At 38.4% G+C, this 10,797-nt stretch overlaps 1 protein-coding gene across 1 annotated transcript in view; it reads right to left on the bottom strand.

Moving 5' to 3' along the window:
* FAM241A (family with sequence similarity 241 member A) overlaps window positions 1-10,797 on the bottom strand; it is a 43,423-nt gene that overhangs the window by 30,034 nt on the left and 2,592 nt on the right. The gene's annotated exons all lie outside the window — the stretch shown is intronic.

The raw sequence follows: 10,797 nt of genomic DNA, 5'->3' as shown, positions 1-10,797 counted from the left end.
GGACAGCAAGGAGATCCAATCAGTCCATCCTAAAAGAAATCAGTCCTGAATATTCATTAGAAGGACTGATGCTGAAGCTGAAACTCCAATACTTTGGCCACCTGATGTAAAGAACTGACTCGTTGGAAAAGACCCTGATGCTGGGAAAGATTGAAGGTGGGAAGAGAAGGAAACGACAGAGGATAAGATGGTTGGATGGCATCACCGACTCAATGGACATGTGTTTGAGTAAACTCTGGGAGTTGATGATGGACAGGGAGGCCTGCCATGTTGCAATCCATGGGGTTGCAAAGCGTTGGACACAATTGAGTGACTGAACTGAACTTAGCTCAATGCACAGCTAACATCATTCATTTCCTTTCTGTTGATTCTGACAATAGAATATGTTCCTGTTATACAAAAAGTTCTCTCTCTGTTAAAACTAATTTTTGTTATGAAAGTTTCCCCTGGGAAGCCACATTGCTTCAACAAAAACATCAACTGCATTTATACCAGCAGTGTCATTTTAGATAGAAAATTTTATAGACTCTATACTACCTCACAAATGCCAAAATAATTGTCTGAAGCATTTGCCATATGCAATTTCTGCTCTCATGGAGATGACGTTTCCTGTGTGAGCCTGTGAAGGGGAGAGTGGGAAGTTGCAGAGAATAAATATATTAACAAACAAACAAAATAATATCAAGTAGTGTGAGGGCTATGAATAAAACAGAGTAATGGCAGAGAGGAAGATGGGTTGGACTGCCTACATTAGGCAGAGCTGGGATCTCAGAGAGGTTATAGTTAAGCCAATGATATGAAGATTTGCCAAAGGAATATCTGGGGAAAAGAACCCAGGCAGAGGCTTTGAGACAGAACTGAGCTGTCTGGGCTAGTGCAGTGATTTTGACTGTGATCCACAATAAGAGATATATTTTATTTCTTGACCTAATACATATAAACTAAAGTTCCACAAAATGACATTCATACCACATGTGAAGCATTCTAATGATTTCTGTCCTATCCTATCCTGTTCACAATTCACTAAATTAATTTCATGAACCAACACTAGCTTGATAGTTATTTAGCATGGGTTTGTATCGCAACTCTGCAATGTTCTAGCTGTGATACTTTCAGTATATTACTTAGCCTCCCTGTTCTGCAGTGTTTACAACTTTAAAGTGGGAAGCAACAGCAGTAGATCAAACCTGTGAGGTTTCATACCAGATTTCCTTCCAGAAAGACCAAATCAATTTTACTTCTAACTTCAGTGTATTGTTATTTCGTAAACTATTTCTTTAAATCCACATTATTCATTTTTAAAATGATCAAGTTGCTAGGTGAAATATTATCTCTAATAGTTTTAATTTGCATTTCTTTTATTTCCAGTGATGCTGGACATGTTTTCCTCCTTACTGGATACTAAATGTCACCGCAGGTTTTATTGCCTACAAACTGTACAAAAACAAGATGTTAAATATAAACTTTTACTAAGTATGTAAAGCTTCACCTAGCTGCAGCATATATAACATGTTTATTATTACATTTATAATTTGTCACTTTTAAATTAAATGCAAAGTTTTAACATTTATTTACACTGCTGCTGCTGCTGCTGCTAAGTCGCTTCAGTCATGTCCGACTCTGTGCGACCCCATAGACAGCAGCCCACCAGGCTCCCCCATCCCTGAGGTTCTCCAGGCAAGAACATTGGAGTGAGTTGCCATTTCCTTCTCCAATGCATGAAAGTGAAAAGTGAAAGGGAAGTCACTCAGTCGTGTCCGACTCTTTGCGATCCCATGGACTGCAGCCTACCAAGCTCCTCTGTCCATGGGATTTTCCAGGCAAGAATCTTGGAGTGGGGTGCCATTGCCTTCTCATCTTACACTAAACTACATATAACCAATAAAGGAGAAAAACTTTTTTTGTATCCATTTGGGAGGATGGATACAAATCATTGAGAATATCAGCTAGTTCTTGAATTAGTTTTTGAAATTACTATAAATGGAAAAATACTAAAATTTGCTTTCACTGTCATTTTAACCAATAGAATTCAGTATTTAAAATCATAGTTACAAACTTAGACAAATGAAACCAAGTATTAAAAAATATACACACAATTTCAGCCATATCTACCAAGCATATTAAAAGAGTTGCCTACTGCAGTGGAAGAGAACATTTCTGCAATGAAGAAGTAAATTAATTAAATTAAATAAAAAATAAATCAATTAAAGTTAATGCTATGAATGAACTAACGATAGATAATAACAGGCCATGAAGTGAAGAGTATGACTGATTCAAGCTGCAGGTTAAAATTTTCTACCTTTTGTACTTACCCTAAAATCAATTTTTTTTTTTTAAAGAAATGAAGTTTCTGGTGACATTATTGAGTACCTTGTACATATAGGGAAGTATGCTGGCTGCTACCACAGATGGAACAGTTTGTTTATTTAAAGAAGCCAAAATCAAACATTTTTCCTTAAAAATGAATTTTTTCTTAATTCTCAATTTGTGGCATGACAACAGCTTCTGTTAGATTTTATTATCTCTGAAAACCATGGAATAAGGAATTCTGAATTTAATCAAACTCATGAAATTTGCCAGCCATGGGAAATACACCTTAAATTCCCTGCCTCTGTAGGTGGTGTGCACACATCCCAGTAAAATTTTGATGAAGAGGATAAAAGACAAAAATAAAAATTTTTGGATTAATTGGAAGAGGGAATTAAAAAAAAACTCACCAATGTTAGAAAAAATTATATCAAAGGAATATAGTAAAAACCACAAATGGAAACTTAATTTTCTTAACACTGTGTTTGATATAAAGTATTAATAATAATTTTATCCTTCGTTTTCCATAAAGTTCAAAACATTTGGACCATGCGTTCCCTTTGATCAGATAAGCTCTAGTTTTGCCATAAGAAAACAGCAGCCACAAATAAAGCCAATCATTTCCTCTTCCTAAGCCAAGACAAGACATAGCTGCCAATGATGTTAAGTAGAAAAACAAAAAACAACAGAAAAAAATCCCCCTGAATGTGGGAAAAATTAGATCAGAAGACAGAAAGTATCTTTTGCATTAACTTAATTAGAAATTCAGTTTCTTTGTCCAAATGAAACTACCCTTTGATTATCTTGTTAATTCCCCTAAACACACACACACACACACACACACACACACACACACGAATACACCACACTCTTTAGGAACCAAAACATGACTAGTAGAGACTCAAAGTTTCTTGAAGATATGTGGCTGTTATTGCAAGATAACACTATGACTCCAGAGATCACAGAAATTAAAGATAGTGTGGCTAAAGCTTAAAGGAAATATGAAAAAAAGACATAGTTTCTACTTAGGTCTTTTGGTGCAAGGTTAATATCATAGAACTACTTTCGGTTTTTCCCTTTAGCCTTGCTTTGCCACTTCTGATCAGTAAATTGAGAACAACATGAACAGAGGAGGGTGGGTATTTTTCCCATCAAGGATCAGTGATCCACAACAAGAAAAAAAAAAAAAATCAAACTAGAGATCTATACAAAAAGCAACATAATCTACTTAAAAAAAAAAAAGAAATATGAAATACTTATCTGATTTTCAGATTAGGAAATCTTAATACTTTATTCAATAAATAATACTTATTCTATAAATCTGAAAATTGCAGAGACTAAAAATATAGTTCTATGATGTGGTTAGATAAGAAAAAGAAGGGAACCAGAGAAAAAAGATGAGAGAGAAGATGAGGGTAAAACAGGTAGCTAATATTCACTGAGGGCTTACTATATGGTAGGTCTTTCATAACACAAAATGTTCCTGAACCCTCATAAGAATTTTAAGTAGATAGAATTATACCCATCACATGAGGAAACTGAGTCTCTGAGGGATTAAGTTATTAGGATGATAAGACCCATAAAGCAGTAAAGCCAAGACTCAAACTTAGAACAGTCACACTCCAATACCTTTTCCACTGCTCTGCAACATCAGCTTCTATAGAAGAGAGGCGGCAGTGGGGTGGAGAAGGTGCATGGAAATGAAGAGAAAGTGGCTAGGATGGGAGGTGAGGAAGAATAAAAGGCAACAGGAGAGTGCGACACTCAGTAAGGAGAGATGAAAAAGAGATGGGTAGTAGCAGAGAAGGGCAGAAAAAGAACATGAACGTATGTGGCCATTGGCATAAGTGACTCCACTGTGGGCCCACAGGGTTCCTCCTGTTCTGCTGACCCCACCCAGGACTGTACTGTGCAGTAAGTCATTTCTCTGTTGTCAAGGGCTTTGGAGCTAATCAGCATTGTTTAATAATCATTAGGGCCAGGCTGGCCTCTTGCTCTGTAGTCCCCAAACAATGATGAAAACCTTCACTGACTTATTCCCTGTGTCCACAAGACTAGTTATCTACTCATAAATATTGACTTAGGAAAGCACTTCCTGTTTCCAAGCATGTACCCCCATACCCTAGGTTAACTGTAAAATTGTCTCAGTGGCCCCTTGGCAGTGTGGAGTGCAGCTGCAAATGCTCGCATATCCTTGTCTCCTCAATCCCACTCTGTAAGCAAGTTACCCTATAATATAGTGATCCACTGATTACATGGAACTGCCTGCCTTGTTTCTTTCAGTCTCTAGAGATACCTTCTTAGTTTGGTGAGCACCTTTTGTTCCCTCCATCCTCCAACAGAGAGGGAAAGAAAACTGGAGAAAGTTGCATATAAGGAGTTGCTTGAAGAAAAGATGTGAGAAAAGATCTGTTGGGAGACTACGTGTTTGGAATGTAGGTGTCAAGAAAATAAACAATTATTACGTATCCACTGGAGTATCTATCAGTAGAGCATTTTCAACAACTCAAATCACTGTAACCATAATTCATTTTGAGCAGAGTTTCTCAACTTGAGCACTAGTGACATTTTGGGTCAGACAATGCTTTGCTGTAGGCGACTGTTCTGTGCATTACAGGCTGTTCAGCAGGATCCCTGGACTCTTATTAGATGCCAATGGTACTATACCTCCTCAGTCTTAACATTCAAATGTCTCTCGAGACATTGCCAAGTGCCCCTTGTGAGTCTAATTGCCCTAAGAGCCATTGATTTAGAGGTTCCACCCTTGCATAATGACAAAAATGAACAAAAGGTATCTACCATATACAAAATTATCCCGGGAGTTACTCTACTGACTAGATGCCCATTGGAAAGAAATTAGATTACGTCTAGGGCCAAGTTCATCTAAACTCAAGGAACTTGCTACAGTATTGTTTGCAGACTGTTTTTAAAAGATGTGAAAGGAAGTGGGTACAAACAGATATCTGTTTTTGAACTACACAATCTAAAGGGGGGCAGCAGATTTATCAGACTGTTCTTCCATCATGGGTGAAGGCTCTTATTTCTGAAAACAAAAACAAAACCGGCTCTGGAGTTTGGAGACCTGGGTTCTGGTGTGTTCTAGTACGAGACAGTTGTAAGACTGAGAGCAAATCACTTGGCCTGGGGAACCAAGGCTTGTTGGCTTCTTACACTTTACCTAGAGTTCAAATATACCCTTCGAGGGAAATAGTAAAAAGTAAAATAACTTCTACATTTCTATTACTGATACCATGTTGAAGGGAAAGTATGGTGGGCTGGCATGCTTATTACTCCCTGCCACTCAGAGTGTGGTCCACGGGCATAGCAGCAGCCTCACTTGAAGCGCTTGTGAGAGATGCAAAGTCTCAGGCCTCACCCCAGAACAACGAAATCATAACCTGTATTTAACAACAGATGCTTTGTTTGCACATTAAAGCTGAGGAGCACTGTTCTATTCCTCCTTCTTCCTAGGGTGGCTTTCTAACTGTGGAGTGTGCAAAACTTATAAACAACATTTCTCAGATTTCTTTTTAGTTAGGATTCTAGTTGAAAATTAGGTCCAAATACTAACCCTTACATGCTTATAGCCAGATACCACTCTAACATTCTACATGTATTACATATACACATGCATATATATACACATATATATATGTATATACATACGTATAACAATTTTGTGAGGTTGACACAACTATTTTCCCCTTTAGACAGATGAAGAAACTGAGGGCCAGAGGTCAATTAACTTGCCCAAAGTTACAGTTAGTAAGTAGCAGAGTGAGGATTCAAACCTAGGTATTCTGGATCTAGAATATGTACTGCTAATCATATCTTTAATGACAGATCAAAGAGTAGGTATAAGGCTTTCTGCTGCTGCCACTTTTTTTTTAAACAGATGATCTTGTGGAACATTCTTTGCTAAATGCTATTATGCACATTCCTTCATTTATTTATGTAAATATCTATAAGCCAACACTTATCTGAAAGTTCCAGGACTGCAAAAGGCAAGAAGCAGAAATAAAGCGTTACCATTTGAAAGAAATCAAAATCAACCTTATCTATAGAGTGGATGATTATACACCTAGAAGTCTAAGAGATATTAGTATATATTAGTGTTAGAATTAATAGGGACTTCCTCTGATCATCCCATGGCCAAGACACCACACTCCCAATGCATTGGGGCCCAGGTTTGATTCTTGGTTAGATGTCACACGCTGCAACTAAAAGCTGACCTGTTGCAACTGAAGGACCCACGAGCCGCAATGAAGACAGAAGATCCACACGCCGCAGCTAAGACCCAGAGCAGCCAAATAAATACATAATATAAAAAAGGCTTCATCCCCCGAACACTCTTAAAAAGTGAATTAATACAAGAATTCAGAAAGGTAGTTAGTTTAAAACTAATATATAAAAACCAATAGCTAAAAACCAGCAGTAAAAATGTGATATGGAAAAAGAACCCCCCTTCAGAATGCCAACAGAAAAATGTAAAAGCTTATTTCAGTATTTATAACTACTATAAAGGATTGTGAACCCAAAGAGAAAGTGGATTATTCAGTGATTAGGGGGAAAATAAGATTAGTTCCATACCTCACACAATACATGAAGTCATTGTAAAGAGATTAAATACAGAGAGTAAAAAAATAAAAATAAAACTATAAACACACACATAAAGGAAACATTGGTGGATATTTTAATTAACTGTAGGATTAGAAAGAATGTTCTAAAGAAATATATAAAAATATGTGTGTGTGTGTGTGTGTGTGTGTGTGTGTGCATGTTTGAGGGTGTAAGATGTGTGTATTAAATTTCCAAAAGTATTCCTTTGGCTAATAAAAATTTAAAGCATTTCTAAATCAAAAACATCATAAAATTATAAAGCAAATAGCAAGCAGGGAAAATAATTATAAGCAATGTGAAATATGGCATTAATATCTTATAATAATGCCAAAAGAAAAAATGGTCAAAGACCATGATTAAAAAGAAATGCAGAACTTCCCTGGTGGTCCAGTGGTTAAGAATCTGCCTGCTGATGCAGGGGCTACGAATTCAATCCCTGGTATGGTAAGAGTGCACCTGCTTCAGGGCCACGACTATTGAAGCTGGTGTGCAGCCAGGAAGACCAGCGCAGCCAAAAATAAATAAATAAATAACATTTTTAAAATCTAGGGGAAAAGTGCAGATGCTCGGTAAATATATGAATGGTCTAGTAAACCTCTCTAGCAATATCTTATGACAGTAAGATAATTTTTGCCTACTAAACGTGAACCGTGAACTTCCTGATGTTCAAGCTGGTTTTAGAAAAGGCAGAGGAACCAGAGATCAAATTGCCAATATCCGCTGGATCATGGAAAAAGCAAGAGAGTTCCAGAAAAACATCTATTTCTGCTTTATTGACTATGCCAAAGCCTTTGACTGTGTGGATCACAATCAACTGTGGAAAATTCTGAAAGAGATGGGAATACCAGACCACCTGATCTGCCTCTTGAGAAATGTATGCAGGTCAGGAAGCAATAGTTAGAACTGGACATGGAACAACAGATTGGTTCCAAATAGGAAAAGGAGTACATCAAGGCTGTATATTGTCACCCTGCTTATTTAACTTATATGCAGAGTGCATCATGAGAAACGCTGGGCTGGAAAAAGCACAAGCTGGAATCAAGATTGGCGGGAGAAATATCAATAACCTCAGATATGCAGATGACATCACCCTTATGGCAGAAAGTGAAGAGGAACTAAAAAGCCTCTTGAAAGTGAAAGAGAGTGAAAAAGTTGGCTTAAAGCTCAACATTCAGAAGACGAAGATCATGGCATCTGGTCCCATCACTTCATGGGAAATAGATGGGAAAACAGTGGAAACAGTGTCAGACTTTTTTTGGGGGGCTCCAAAATCACTGCAGATGGTGACTACAGCCATGAAATTAAAAGACACTTACTCCTTGGAAGGAAAGTTATGACCAACCTAGATAGCATATTGAAAAGCAGAGACATTACTTTGCCAACAAAGGTCCATCTAGTCAAGGCTATAGTTTTTCCAGTGGTCATGTATGGATGTGAGAGTTGGACTGTGAAGCAAGCTGAGCGCCAAAGAATTGATGCTTTTGAACTGTGGTGTTGGAGAAGACTCTTGAGAGTCCCCTGGACTGCAAGGAGATCAGTCCTGGGTGTTCACTGGAAGGACTGATGCTGAAGCTGAAACTCCAGTACTTTGGCCACCTCATGTGAAGAGTTGACTCATTGGAAAAGACCCTGATGCTGGGAGGGATTGGGGGCAGGAGGAGAAGGGGACGACAGAGGATGAGATGGCTGGATGGCATCACCGACTCGATGGACGTGAGTCTGAGTGAACTCCGGGAGTTGGTGATGGACAGGGAGGCCTGGCGTGCTGCGATTCATGGGGATGCAAAGAGTCGGACACGATTGAGCAACTGAACTGAATGGAAACTGGCAAAGATTAATCTACCAATTAAATCATTGCTGACACGGATGGCTTCTAACTGACATTCTGGGAATGTCACTGGTGCAGGCTTTCCTGAATGTAATTCTTTAGGATGTTTCAAGAGACTTCAATGTACACTGGTGCAGGCTTTCCTGAATGTAATTCTTTAGGATGTTTCAAGAGACTTCAAAGAGTTTGACTTACTGACCTAGGCCTTCCACTTTTAGAAATTTATTCTAAGGTAGAACTGTGAGGAACTGTGACAACAAGGTAGAACTTTATAAGCAAAGATTTTTACTGCAGTATTATGTATAAAGCACATTAAATATGTAGTATTAAGGGAATGACAATTAAGCAGCCTTAAAAATAATTTTTGCAAAGAATTTTTGATAAAGTTGGAAAATGGCATAACATGCCTAAGTAGATAAAACAAGATACCACATTCAAATATTACATTAAACCTTGTTAAAAAATGTGTGTATATACACACATACACACAGATATATGAATGCAGTAACACCAAATATTTCACATTTTATAGCACAATATTACTCAGATTTCAAATGCTCTTGTTTTCTTCTTTAGATTGTTCTATATTTCTACATTTTCCAAAGTACATAACACATAATCATGAAGACCTTAAAGCTAGAAATAATGATTCTAAAGTCAATCCAAGAACAGTGGTACCTTTCTATGCTCTAAGATGGCAGGGACATCTTAGGTTATTCAGGTTGTAAATGCCACGTCTGAGTGGATGCCACTCACATTACGCACATAAATGTAATAAAAGGACTAGAAACTTTAACCTTCTAGGTATACAGCAGGGCAGATACTCTAAGGGACCTGGCATTCAGAGTCAGAACATATTTTGATCATCTCTCAATGGCACCCCACTCCAGTACTCTTGCCTGGAAAATCCGATGGATGGAGAAGTCTGGTGGGCTGCAGTCCATGGGGTCGCTAAGAGTCGGACACGACTGAGCGACTTCCCTTTCACTTTTCACTTTCATGCATTGGAGTAGGAAATGGCAACCCACTCCAGTGTTCTTGCCTGGAGAATCCCAGGGATGGGGGAGCCTGGTGGGCTGCCGTCTCTGGGGTGGCACAGAGTCGGACACGACTGAGCGACTTAGCAGCAGCAGCAGCATGCACACAGTTACCAACACACATTCAGGACAGCTATGTCCTGTCCCTTCAGTTCCTTGGGCATTTTGCCTGTCTCCTGGCTTTTCTTTTTGATGCCAAACTCCTACTTCAGACTTAACACAGTTCCTTCATCTGGGGAACCTGGTCCAGTCTTTCAAGTCCTCCTTTCCTAGGACACAGGCTGCCTTGTCAATTATCCTACCTGGAAAGATTCAGGTCAAAAGGACAGAGGAACCTTAGTTTTTCTCTCAGATGGAGTAGGATTTAAGGATAAATTGTAAAAAAAACCAAAAAACAAAAAAACGCTGACAAGATCTTAGTTATTGAGAAAACACCTATATAAATAACCAGTATTTTGGTACTACATGAAATAAATACTATTTTTATTTGGTATCATAATAACAATGAGCCAAAGACACATTTGGTATAATCAAAGCTGATGTAAGAGCCCTCCAGGTTGAAGGAAGGGCAAGAGCTTTTGAGTCAACAATGTAAAGAAAAAGTGAAGGGAAAGATGTATGTAGAGGAGACTTTAGCCTGGGAAAGAGCCAAAGGAAGAAACCTGCTTCATCAAATTATCAGGTAAGGGCAAACTGTGAAAGAACTAGAAATAGAAAGGGATTTAATACAGAAAATTAGGGACTGACAAAAATCTTGGGAAGAGCTGGAGGAGCAGAAGTCAGGTGCCTTCTGGAGCTACTGCATTCAAGAACACACCACCCATTACCCTGGTCCAGATATAAGGGAGCCTCTGCTATTACTGTAGCCACTGCTACCAATTCTCTCTTAACATCCATGAGGCTACTCAGATTCTGGAATATTGAGTGTGTCAAGCAGAACGGACAGCAAGGAGATGGCCTCTGTCTCATTTCCAGCTAATTAGTTTTGGTTTTGATTCTGTTTAT

This window comes from Bos grunniens, chromosome 6 (genome assembly GCF_055505025.1).
Source record: "Bos grunniens cultivar Pamir isolate PY7600 chromosome 6, Bosgru_T2T1.0, whole genome shotgun sequence".
NCBI classification, from domain to species: domain Eukaryota; kingdom Metazoa; phylum Chordata; class Mammalia; order Artiodactyla; family Bovidae; genus Bos; species Bos grunniens.
This window is presented reverse-complemented; position numbering and strand designations above follow the sequence as displayed.